Genomic DNA, 12957 nt, shown 5'->3' with positions numbered 1-12957 from the left:
TATCCTCACTTGTGTAGAGTGCACCACTTCTCTATTGTTTTTTTGCTGGTTTTTTTGAGAGTGCATGGGGGTGGAGGGGTGGGGGGAAGGGGGGACGGGGTGGGCAGAGGGAGGGAGAGAATTCTAAGCAGACTCTTCCGCTGGCCGGGAGCCAGATGCTGTGCGGTGCTCCCTACCACAACCCTGAGACTGAGACCATGAGCCAAAATCAAGAGTTAGACACTTAACTGACAGCCATGCGAACGCCCCCATTGGCTTTTGAGAAGTGCTCTCGATGCAGAAAGGAAACCTGACAGCCTCAAGTGGCCCCAAGGTTTAGCCACAGGACACCAGCTGGGCCCCCTCTTCCACCAAGTGAGACAGCCCCAGGCCTCTCAACTTCTCTCTCCCTTTGGCTGGGTCTCTGTGGGCCAGTTCCTTCCTTTCCTGAGTCTCCGTCCTTGGTGATCCCCAGAGCAGCCCAGTCTGGCTCCCATCTCTCCCCCAGCCACCCCTGCTCTGGTTCTCCCACCTACTAGGTAGGTTCTACTAGGGCTCCCGGCCTCTCACGGAAAGTGTGCACCAGCCCCCCACCCCACCTCCAAGCTCTCCCTCAGGCACCCTCTCCACAGCTGCCTCACTGCCCTCCTGAAGCAGCTGGGACCCTGTCCTTCCTGATGGAAACCCTTCCCGATGCCCCCTGGCCCGCAGGAACAAGACCTGGTCCCTTGGTAGCTGGACAAGGCCTGACCCCACTCCTGCGGCTTCCTGCCCAAGCGTCAGGGCAGCTCTGTGGCTTCCAGGAGGCGTGCTTTCTCACACACTGACGTTTCTGCCCTGCCTGCCCCACCTCAGCCTTTCCTCCTGGGCTCAAATATCTCTGTCCTCTCAGGCAGCCCGTACTGCGTTTCCTGGGTGCCGCAGAAACCAGTTTATCCTGACTTGTCACAGTGACTCGGTACTAGTTATTTCTAAATCTAGCTGGAGAGAGATACTCAGGGTCTTGCCCTGACTCAGAAGGCAGTGGCCCCTGTACATGAGCTGCCTCAGAGGAAATGGTGTTTGTATGGCACACTGTGGACAACCAGAGGGGGCCGGGGGGCCTGTATGATATTTGTTGAAAATATTAGTCTTTTAATTTTAAGAGGATTAAAATATGAATCGTTCATAAAGTATTAAGCTTCTATACGATGATAAGAGACACCTAAGGTGTTTACCTAAGGTGACTGGCTGGCTCAGTCAGTGAAGTGTCTGCCTTTTGGCTCAGGTCATGGTCCTGGGGTCCTGGGATCGAGTCCTGCACTGGGCTCCCTGCTCAGCAGGGAGCTTGCTTCTCCCTCTCCCCTTGCTTGTGCACTCTCTCTGTCAAATAAATAAATTCAATCTTTAAAAAAAAAAAACTAAAAAAGTAGTAGAGCAAATACCACAATTTTTAAAACTTTCCAAATAAAACAGTTCACATTTGAAACGAGAACCTGTGGTTGCTTCAATGAACATACCAGGTTTGGTGATTAAGGCAGCTGCAGGGAGGCTCAGGACAGAGGGGACAGCTCAGATGTCACCACGGAGACGCTTGCTCTGGGCCACTGATAACTTTTAAAAAAATGTCTTAAGATATTATTAATGTATTTGAGAGAAAGAGAGAGACAGTGCAGGGAGCGGCAGAGAAAGGAGGAGAGAAGAAATCTGAAGCAGATTCCCTGCTGAACTCAGGAGTCCAAAGCGGTGCTTGATCTCACGACCCTGAGATCATGACCCCGAGATGACGACCTGAGCAGAAATCAAGAGTCGGACGCTCCACTGACAGAGCCACCCAGGTGCCCTGGGTAACGTTAGAGCCATTTTTTTTTTTTTTTTTACAATCATAAGTTGTACAATAGTAGAAATTATGAAGAATCTAACAGCTCTTCCTTTTCTTTCATTACCACATAGTACGGAAGTTTCTTGTGAGGGTAGAATGACTTCCAATCCAGTGGAACTTTTCAAATCCAGCGTTTCAGAATCATGACGAGGTGTGCAAGGCCAGAAGTGGTGTGTCCTCCGGCTGCCACAGACCCACCCCAGGGTTCCCGGTGGATGAACCCACGGGGGCCCAGCGGGGGCTGTCAGCCGAATGCTCCCGGCCTGGTGGGGCCTCTGCTCTAACCCTAACCCAGAGCTTCTGTGCTTGCTTTGAATTTGTTCTGATGTAACTTCAGTAAAGGGAACAGACCAAGTCAGAGGCACGTTCGTTTTTAGCCAACAGGTGTTTACCGCCTGCCGACAGGGGCCTGCCCCGTGCCAGGCTCAGGAGGCCCGAGTCAGCAAGAGGCCTCAACGGAGCAAAAGACGTAGCAGGAATAGGCCGATCCCCTCAAGATGAGATGCATGTGAGCGGGAGGAAGGGGCTCACATTCACGTCTTGGTGCAGCCGTGACAAAGCCCCTCAAACTGGGCAACTTCCAGTGTTGCTGGCAATCCTTGGTGCTCCCTGGCTTGTAGATGCACAGCTCCCGTCTGCCTGTGTCATCACACTGGGTCTCCGCGTGTCTGTGTCTCCCCTCCTACCAGGACACCTGTCACACTGGATTGGGGCACACCCTGCTCCAACAGGACCTCGGCTTCATGGCTCGATTACATCTGCGGCCACCCTATTTCCAAATAAGGTCACGTTCTGAGGTACTGAGCAGGACAAGAATTTGTGGGGCGGAGGCGGTGTGGAACCGGCCTGTGCAGGGTGTAGGGAGGGTCACAGGAGCTGAGGCTGCGGCTGGACAGGAGGGGCCCTGGGAAGGGATGTGGCTGCTCTCAGGCGCTGGCCCTGCAGGGAGGGTCACCTCATCTAGACCAGCTGATCACAGGAGGGGACATCTCAGGAGCACACAAGGGGTTGGCCAAGAGAAGGGACGCGGTCCATGCAGAGGGAAGCCGGCATGCACGAGAGCCCAGGAAGCAAGGCAGGAGGCTGGTCTAGGAAGCAGTGTCTACCCAGGCCCACGGGGATATGGTCGCCGGGGAGCACGGGCTGGAGAAAGGTCTAGGAGGCCAGAGCAAGGGGGCAAGGAGAAAAAGGAGCCAGGACTGGCCCCCAGGTGTCAGGCTTGGGCAGCTACGGGAATGATAGTCTCCATGGAGAGGGACACAGAACATACAGACTTGGGGGGGCAGGTGGGAGAGGAATTTATTTGCACTTTGGAGCATTTGTTCCCAGGGGACCTCTCAGTGGAGATGCTGACCGGAGCTGGAGGTGTGGTTTAGAGTTTCTGGAAGAAACCCAGGCTGGTGAGGGAGGCAGCAGGGTATGGACAGCCATGGACGCAGGGAGGAGAAGCTGGCCCAGGCAGGAGGCGGACACTGAAGCCAGGGGTGCCCGCACTTAGGGGCCGGGCAGAGGGAGGAGAGGCTGGAAGCCGCAGACAGAGTAGTGGGAGAGGCCGGAACAGGGCCATGTCCAAGGGCCCAAGGAGGGCGGTTTCCAGGAGGGGATGGAAGGGGCCGCAGAGTCAGGCTGCACAGCAGTCAGGGTTCACAGGCTTTGCCTAGAAAGGGGGGACTGAAGCTTCCATGGGGGCAGGCAGGCCGCTGTGGGGGAGGACTGAGTAGGGAGGAAGAGGAGGCAGCATGAGCAGACGAGCCTTTCAGGAAGGTTGGCTGAGCCTGAGGAGGGCAGAAGGGGGGCACAAAGCTGGGGAGCAGGAAGCAGGCCTTAAACGTCTGGGCATTTTCAAGCAGGTGCAGAAGTTGAGAGAACACTAGGACGGAGCCCCAGGTACCCGTCACTCAATCTCCTCAACTACCAGTATGTGGCCAAGCACGTTTCCTCCGTTCGACCCCCTTCCTGCCCCAGGAATCGCGAACGTTATTTTGTCTGTAAATTTTCGGAATGTATCTCTAAAAGACGTGGTTTTAAACATCACCACAACCCAATCATCACGGCTCGCCCCAAAATGAATAATCCTGGAAGAGCATCAAATACCCAGCCTCTGCTCTCGGCCTCCCCGACTGTCCTACGAATGTTCTCGCCCTCTATATGGTTTGTTTTTAAATGGGGATCCAAGCAGATCACACACATATTGCCCTGATGTGTCCCCCAGCTCTCCCCATCTGGACACCTGCCCTGCGCCTCTCTCTCTGCCCCTGCCACTTTGTTCCCGTGGTTGCAGAGGCCGGGCCATTTGTCCTGCGGTTTCCCACACTCTGTGCGGTGCTGGCTCCGTCTTCACGATGGGATCTAGCATGTTCCTCCCCCCACCCCACCCCGCCCTTCCTGAACTCGGCCGTGAGATCTGGAGGCGCGGTTAGATTTGGGCAGCAAGGACACGGCAGGGGCGATGGAGAGGTGTCGTGCCGAAGTCCATTCTTCACTGGAAGTTAGAATCCCAGAAGTTGTGAAGCGATGTCACAGAAGTGCTGTCCTAATTCCGCGAGTTCTCCTTATTTATTCGTAGCACACCTCCAGAGACAGACCTCTTACCAATTACTTAGCTAACTAATTAGCTGCCTGTGAGGTGCGGTGCAGGCAGGGAAGGCAGGATGAAGGCGGGATTCCTTCATCTGCCACTTGCTAAAATAATATCTTGATTTTTTAGCATTTTTTGAAAGTTATCAGTTTCCTTTCATGTTGTTTTGCCTTTTTTGTTATATGCACTAATGTCATTTGCCCATCTGGCAGGTAAGAGCCTCTTTTTCTTCTCTTTTTAGAGATTTATTTGAGGAAAAGAGAGAGCAGGGGGCAGGGGCAGCGGGAGACAGAGCCTAAACAGACTCTGCGCTGAGCACAGAGTCTGAAGCGGGGCTCAGTCTCCCGACCCTGAGATCCTGATCTGACACCAAGAGTTAGACGCTCAACCGACCGCACCACCCTGGAGCCTCCTCTAATTGGTTCCTGAGACCTTCTGCCTCCACCTGGTGCTTTATTAACATCCTCGCTTTCCAGTGAGACAGGATGTTCTGAGCTCGTCTCACACATGTGCCCAGACCTGGAACCAGGCATCTCTCTGGGGAGGCACCAGAGAGAGGACAGGGTCGGTGTGCACGGGAAAGAGGGCTGTCAGCTCGAAGGACACACGTCCCTCCAGAGGCAGAAAGACAAGGAGTCCACACCAGAAAAATGAGCCCCGGGATGGAGAAGGGACAATGAAAAGGACATACGTAGACACAGGTCATTTTGTAGGTGAGTGGGCATGAGCTGAGGGTTCTTATCTACGTTCCTTTGGCGCAGAAGGTAAGGTCAGCTGCTCAAAGTGAAGAGGGACCGACCTCTGGTGTTTGAGAAAAATGAAGAGGGTTTAAGGGAATCTGCAGGGAACACAGCCTGGAGGGCAGCAGGTGCTGCTGGCCGTCAGGAGGAGAGTAATGAGATCATTAATTTCTATCAGTGTCCATCTGTGTGTGCGACAGAGTGGGTGTGTCTGTGGCCCGAGTGACACCGATAGAGGACAAAGGTGGGTGGCCCCAACCTGAAGGGTTAGGTTTTGCCCCCAACCCCTGCACCCAGATTTGCATGGAGGAGTCACTCCTTCCCCCTGGTATTGAGAAAGGGGCAACTCGGACACCTTCTGGAAGGTTCGCTTGTTCATGAGAAAGAACCTCCTGTGTGCAAAAGCAGCCCCATGCTCGGAGCTGGGATTGCAACGAGAAGTAAGGTTTAAAGCAAGGACCTTGTGTCCGAGAGCCCGGTGTCTGCAGGGCACCAGGAGGCGAGGCCGGGTGCATCTGGGAGAGGAGCAGACACCTGGGAGGGCCTCCCTGGAGGGAGCTCAGCGAGTCTGGACTTCAGAGCCTGGAAATGCCGCAGCTTAGAAAGCATAAGAGCATTAAGCATCATTCGGGACGTGCTGGGATGTGGGCTCTGCGAGGGCAGAGATTTTTTTACCTGTTTGTCCATGGGGTGAATGCCTGTCACCTAGAATCGAGCCTGGCACACAGGAGCCACCTGATAAACCCTGGCTGCTGAGTCCCTGGTCCCAGGTGTGCGGTGGCTGCTCCAAACCCCCCTCCCCCCCCCCGAAAGGCACAGCAGGTGGACGTGAATGTGTAATAACTTGTGGTCAAGCCCTGGGCACCAGGGTAAAAGGGAACTACAGAGTCCCTTTCTGCAGCATAGGTGGTTGGTCTGTCATTTTCTTCTAAAAAGAGAACTTGAGGGACGCCTGGGTGGCTCAGTGGTTGGGCATCTGCCTTCAGCTCAGGTCGTGACCCTGGGGTCCTGGGATCGAGTCCCACATCAGGCTTTCTGCATGGAGCCTGCTTCTCCCTCTGCCTGTGTCTCTGCCTCTCTCTCCACGTCTTTCATGAATAAATAAAATGTCTTAAAAAATAAAACACCTTTCAAAAAATAAAAATGGAGTTTGATTTCCCGCCCTTACCCTTAATATAAATCCTGTTAAGGTTTGGTTAAATGGCATAAAGCTAACAGGTTTTAAACCCAAATGTGCCTACAAAGTTCCTATGGATCACATCACTGCCCCCCTCCTGCTGGCAAACTCAGGAGCGTCTGCGAGGGGACAGGTGCTACCAGGTCAGGAGAGGGGACCCAAGTGGCTTGGCTGCCTGTGCCCACAGTCTCCCCACAAGGGTGCTGCCTGAGGTCCTTGCAGCACTTTCTCAGTATGTCACCCTGGAATGCTCCTGAACCTCTTTATGCCTCAGCGTCTCCTCTAACGTAGTGTCGCTGAGCACTTGGCTCCGTAAGACACCGACCGTGTTACCAACAGAACCCGGCCGGCTGCCATCCTCAGGGAGCTCACCGTCCATCTAGTTGGCACGAAACCACAGAGAGCTTCCAGCCACAAAACTCCCCCCGCCCCAAAGCCTTAAACATGTTACAAGTTCTCTGGTTTCAACTTAAACAATCTAAAAACTCTTTTAGAAAAAACATCACGTATTTTGGGGGTATTGTAACTTCTGAGAATCAAACAATACTTCAAACGTACTAAGAAACTAGTCAAAGGAACGCACTGGTGAGATGGAGCTATCTTCACCTAACTGACCTTGCTCAGTAAACGTGGATTTTTACCTTTCTATTCTTCTTCAATGGGGAACCTTTTAGGGTCCCTACACCGAGACTCTGCACCCAGTGCCAGAAACAAATCGCACTGAGCTCGTGGGTGGTCGCCATGCCCGGAGGTGGCAGCCCTGGGCCCAGTGTGGCCCAAAGTGGGTGCCAGCCTGGTTCTGAGTGCCAAGTTTCAGTGTTTGGATGGTGTGGACGCCAGTCCTGGGAAGCCTTCAACCACCAGCCCCGCTTAAAACCTTCCGGGCTCTGTTCCTTGTGGAGGAGGAAGGATTCCTGCAGCTCTCCCGACTACTCTATTTGGTCCCCAACTGCTTGGAGGTTTGCCCTGGCAGCCGGTCATTAAAAACCAGGTCGGGGGAGGAGAGACAGACACACACATCCCGGGGTACCAGAGCCATAAGGAGAGGAGCGGCAGGCACCTAGAGCTGAGGAAGTGCTTCTGTGGCCATCGAACAGTAGGGGTGAATGACGTACCCAGAGAAGACCCTGAAATGGTATCCTCTTAATAACGTAAAGGAGCACAATCTCCTTAAACGACGCTCCCTACATCCTTCAAGTCTGCATTAAACACTTTCATTTGTTCATCAAACTGGATTGAATCAAAATAGTTCTGACATATTCTCAAGATGAAATACAGTTCGATCATTTAACCCCTCCCCCCCTTTAAACACTTCTGAAGAAGTTCTGGCGTGTCCACCGTGTGACAGTACCTCCTAACGGCAAGCGATAGACGAAACCATTCCAGTTAAATACAAGCACGTATGCATTTAGATGGCCTGGAAGGGGGACGCTCGGGTGGCCCAGTGGTTGAGCGTCTGCCTTCAGCCCAGGGTGTAATCCTGGAGTCCTGGGATCGAGTCCCACATCCCGCTCCCTGCAGGGAGCCTGCTTCTCCCTCTGCCTGTGTCTCTCATGAATAAATAAAAAATCTTTAAAAAAAATAGAAGGCCTGAAAGGATTCATGTCTGAACACCGATAGCAGCCCTCCCAGGAGATGAGGTTACGGGTGTTCTTCACCTTCTTCTTTATACTTCACTGCGTTTTACCAATTTTGCCAAAAGCACTTAGTACTGTTTACTAACCTGAGCCTTAACTTGGGGTCAGGCTCTGTGCTGGGCCGCGGGGCCAAGGCCCTGGGGCACGTGGGGACACGGAAGCACAAGTCACAAGTACGCCAGGAGTGCAGCAGAAGCAGAGGGAAGGGGACGTACCAGGGGCTCGAAGCACATAGGAAAGCGTCCCCCTAGGGGGTTACATCGGGTGAGGTGTGCAAGGAGAACTGCGCACCAGGTAGAGAAACTGAGAGTCGCGTTTCAGAAAGACAATGGCATTCGCTGAGCTAGGACAGTGTCCTGAGGAAAACGGATCTAAGTAATTATATACGGTTAATGTAGGGGAAGAATAAGCCGTGGGGAAAAGTGCTCATCCTCACAAACGATCCAGGAAATACAAAGTAAAGGCACCACGAGATGCTGTTTGCCCATCGAATTAGACAAGAAAAACAACTTACAGCAGGCGAGGGATTGGGGGCATCAATCACTCGGCTGGAGAGCGGCGTGGGCCGGCCATCCTAGGTGGCAACACGGAGAAGCACACATTTAGTCTCCCTGCTTCTCCTGCTGGCCCAGTAACCCTCCACCCCCACGAGGCTGAGTGCTGCACAGTGGATGTGAGGTGGGGACAGAGCTCTTTGCACTCAGGTGTGCCCAGTGATGCTGGTCATCCCTTCATTCGCTTCTTGGTTTCGGGGAGCGGGCTCACGGGTGTTCATCGCGGGTCTCTGCTGCGTCACAGACACAGGGAAACACGCATTCTGTGCAGATCCAGCGCTATGGGGTCAAGGATTTAAAACCCCGAGGTAAGTGTACATGTTCCATTTCTACAGCATGTGGCCTTTCCAGAGCATTTCATTCTCGTGAACTCATTTGATCCTCATGACCTTCCTGTAAGGTGCACAGGGCGAGCCTTACCCTGGGAAACGTCACTCGGCTGGCAGGCTCCTGCCCTGCAGCTGCCTCAGAGAACCTGATGCGTCCTCAGGCGCTGGAAGGTGCAGGCCCTTGTACCGCTTGGGAGGCATCTCCCTCCACCACCACCGACCCTGCAAGGTCTTCTGTACCAGCAGGAGATCCAGCCTCACATCCCCACTAGTAGGGAGGAACGACGTCCCATCTAGAGTAAGGGACCAAGAGAGCCACAGGGGATCAGGATTTAGATACATTTTTTAATAGCGTGGACTAATGCTGACTTTGTCCCAAATGGGTCTGTAAATTTTTCTCATTTCCTCAGAGTCCCTAGTATACAACCCAGGGGTTCAGCACACGCTCAGTGACAACTACTTAACCCGGGTATTCACAGAACCTTTGGAAAATCCAATCTGACTTAAGAATAAAGAAAGGAAGACCCTAAAGCAGATGAAAAAGGAATTTAAAAATGGACACGCTCTACTCTTTTGTCTTTCCCAAGCGTCGCCTAAAATCACTGTGCTGCGGCAAAGCGATCCGTGGTGTGCAACGTGAGCAGCGTGTGTTGACCGGACGGTTCCTCTGTGCAGTGCGGGGAGGGGCTGCAGGCTCTTCCCTTGAGCTGCCGGGCTGCGGGCCAACATCAAACGGAGCCGCCGGATTCCCAGGCACCGGTCCCCGCGCGGCCGACTGCCACTGGCCTCCCCGCCTGGCTGGTTGTGTCGTAGTACTGGACGGTTTCATGACCCGGGCGGACCAGGACTGGTGGTGTCCTCCCATGCACCTCACGTGCAACTCGCATGCACCTCGCGTCCACCTGCCGTGCACCTCGCGTCCGCCTGCCGTGCACCTCGCGTTCGCCTCCCATGCACCTCGCATGCACCTCCCGTCCACCTCGCATGCACCTCGCGTCCACCTCCCGTGTACCTCACGTCCATCTCACGTCCACCTCGCATGCACCTCGCGTCCACCTCGCGTGCACCTCGCGTCCACGTCACGTGCACCTCGCATTCACCTCCCGTGCACCTTGCGTCCACCTCCCGTGCACCTCGTGTGCACCTCGCATCCACCTCCTGTGTACCTCACGTCCACCTCCCGTGCACCTTGCATGCACCTCGCTTCCACCTCCCGTGCACCTTGCGTCCACCTTGTGTCCACCTCCCGTGCACCTCACGTCCACCTCACTTCCACCTCCTGTGCACCTCGCGTCCACCTCCCGTGCACCTCGCGTCCACCTTGCATGCACCTCGCGTCCACCTCCCGTGCACCTCGCGTGCACCTGACATACACCTCCTGTGCACCTCGCGTCCACCTCCCGTGCACCTCGTGTCCACCTCCTGTGTATCTCGCATGCACCTCACGTCCACCTCGCATGCACCTCGCGTCCACCTGCCGTGCACCTCGCGTCCACTCCCGTGCACCTCGCGTCCACCTCCCGTGCACCTCGCGTCCACCTTGCATGCACCTCGCGTCCACCTCCCGTGCACCTCGCGTGCACCTGACATACACCTCTTGTGCACCTCGCGTCCACTTCCCGTGCACCTCGTGTCCACCTCCTGTGTACCTCGCATGCACCTCGCGTCCACCTCCCGTGCACTTCGCGTCCAACTCCCATCCACCTCGAGTCCTCCACCCATGCACCTCGCGTCCACCTGCCGTGCACCTCGCGTCCACTCCCGTGCACCTAGCGTGCACCTCGCGTGCACCTCCCGTGCCCTCCCCCGTGCACCTCCTGTCCACCGCAGGATGGGCGTCTGCGCGCCGGCGGCTTCCTGTGTTGGCCGCCTCGAGCGCGGGAGGCGCAGCTTCACACTGGTCCCGCGCAGGCTGCCCGCCCGCGTCCGTGGCGCCGACGAGCCCGAGTCTTCACGACACCAACGCTCACAAGCGGCCGCCTGGCCGACGCACGTCTGCAGCCGGGGCGCCTTCAGGAAGACCCGGCGACTGAAGGGGCGGAGGATCCCTGAGTCCACAGCGCCCCCGAGGCCTGGCGGAAGGTGCACCGGGAGCGGGCCCCGCCGAGGGCTCCACCGCCGTCCGCACGCCGCAGCCCCGCGGGGCGGCCACTCTCCCTCCACCGTAGACACGCGCCCGCGGATTCGGGGGAGGAAAGCCGCCCGGAGGCCAGCCCGCCCGGCCCGCAGCGCCCGCCGCCGTCACAGCTCCACCCAAGGAGGCCGCAGTGCTGCTTCGAAACGTCCACCTGCTCGGCCCCCTGCACGTGCGGCGGCGCCGGCGCTCGCGTCCCTCACCCGCTGCTGAGCCGAGCCGTCGCCGCCGCCCCAACGAGGCAGATCAGGCCCGGGCGCCCTCTCCGGGGCTCCCCAGGGACAGGCTCGGACGCCGCCGGTCGCCATGGCAACTGCCGCCCCCCAGCCCCCTGCGGCAGGCGGTCAGGGAGGGGTGCAGTGGGGGCAGGCCCGCCCCCCCCCCCCCCCAGCCATCCCGAGCCGCAGGGGGCGCTCAGCGGCCTGGCCAGCCCGGCCCGGGCTCCCTCCACTCAGCCTCCTCGCAGGAGGGCGGCGGGTCTCCGTCACTCACACTCGGGGAAGGCGCGACGATAAGTTCTTTCTGGGGACACGAACCGGCGGAACCGTAGGCCCCCGCCCGCACTCACGCGACGCCCCGCCGCCTCGGCGCTCCCGCCTTCTCCGAGGGCTGCCTCTGCGCAGGCGTGCACTGGGGGCGGATGGGAAGGGCCGCTGGGCGTGATGGGAGGGCTCCCTGGGGGGTGATGGGAAGGGCCGCTGGGGGTGATGGGAAGGGCCCGCTGGGGGTGATGGGAGGGCTCGCTGGGGGTGATGGGAGAGCTCGCTGGGGGTGATGGGAAGGGCTCGCTGGGGGTGATGGGAGGGCTCGCTGGGCATGATGGGAGACCTTGCAGGTGGATGATGGGCAGCATGTCCCTCTAGAGGTCCTTCGGGGGTGAAGAGGATTTCCTCCCTCTTTGCGGGGAAGAAAAGCCTTTCTGGTCGTGGGGAGGGCGCCCTCGCTTGGCCCCTCGCCTCCGAGGAGAGGAGGAGGAAGCCTTCGGAGTATGAGAGGCGGCTGTGCCCCCGGCGCTCGGGTCTCCCGGGAGGGAGGGCCCAGGTGCGTCGGGCTCCGGGCCGGCTGCCGGTGCAACCCTCCTGGGACCGGCCGTGGCCGGGAGCGCCTGCCCTGAGCTGTCCTGCGGGGAGGGGTTCGGGGCAGGTCTGTGCTGCTGCGAGGGACGGGGCCGCCCGTTGTCCCCGTTCTTGCCTTATCTGGACAGTGGAGATGGGAGGGGAGAGCAGCCTGCGTGGGGCATCGGTCAGGTAGGGCTCGGAGGGGCCGGGCACCCGGCCGCCCGCTAGCGTGGGGTCCACGCCAGGCTTTGCTTGAGCCGCTTCTGGCTTCCTCAGCCTAGAGCTCGAGGGTGCGCCGGGGGCTCAGCGGTGGAGCGCCTGCCCTCGGCCCAGGACGTGGCCCGGGGTCCTGGGATGCGGTCCCCCATCGGGCTCCCTGCAGGGAGCCTGCCTCCCCCCTGCCTGTGTCTCTGTCTCTCTCTCTCTGCGTCTCTCATGAATAAGTAAAATCTTAGAAAAAAAAATAGAGCTCACTGAGCCAGTGGTTCTCTGCTTGGTAGGTGCTTTTAAGGCCACCCCCTGGACACCGCAGCTGCTCCTTGGAGTCAGAGATTTGGAAGGCAGGGGGGTGTCACGAGGAACAGCAATGGCTGTGACCCCGCCGATTCTATGAACCTGAGCAATGACTTCACCCCCCTGGGGCTTCTCTCCCTTAGCTGTACAGTGTGTGTGTGTGTGTGGGGGGGGGGGTGATGGGATGCAACAACACGATCCATATGAAGCTCTTAAAACACTGCAGCACACAGTCAGAACTTAGCAAACCTTAGTTACTGTCATTGATAGACCAAATCATTCTCACGTGCAAAAAAAAAAAAAAAAAAAAAAAAGCTAAGACATACTTGAATTATCATCACTGTTCCAGATTTCTGATCTCTAAAATATTTTTGACATTTTATTATAAAGACATGTT

At 57.0% G+C, this 12957-nt stretch overlaps 1 protein-coding gene across 3 annotated transcripts in view; it reads right to left on the bottom strand.

Moving 5' to 3' along the window:
* The window catches only part of SLC37A1 (solute carrier family 37 member 1), a 75378-nt gene extending 63749 nt beyond the window's left edge, over nucleotides 1-11629 (bottom strand). The window contains exon 1 of one of the 3 annotated variants that reach the window (XM_072807087.1): nucleotides 11558-11629. The gene's annotated coding sequence lies outside the window, so the exon portion shown is untranslated. Of the gene's footprint in view, nucleotides 1-699; nucleotides 797-11481 lie in introns of those variants that run through there. The other 2 variants (XM_072807084.1, XM_072807085.1) reach the window with 2 other exon arrangements.
* Nucleotides 11630-12957: the final 1328 nt, after the last annotated feature.

The sequence above is a fragment of the Canis lupus genome, chromosome 30, assembly GCF_048164855.1.
Source record: "Canis lupus baileyi chromosome 30, mCanLup2.hap1, whole genome shotgun sequence".
Classification (NCBI taxonomy): Eukaryota; Metazoa; Chordata; class Mammalia; order Carnivora; family Canidae; genus Canis; species Canis lupus.
This window is presented reverse-complemented; position numbering and strand designations above follow the sequence as displayed.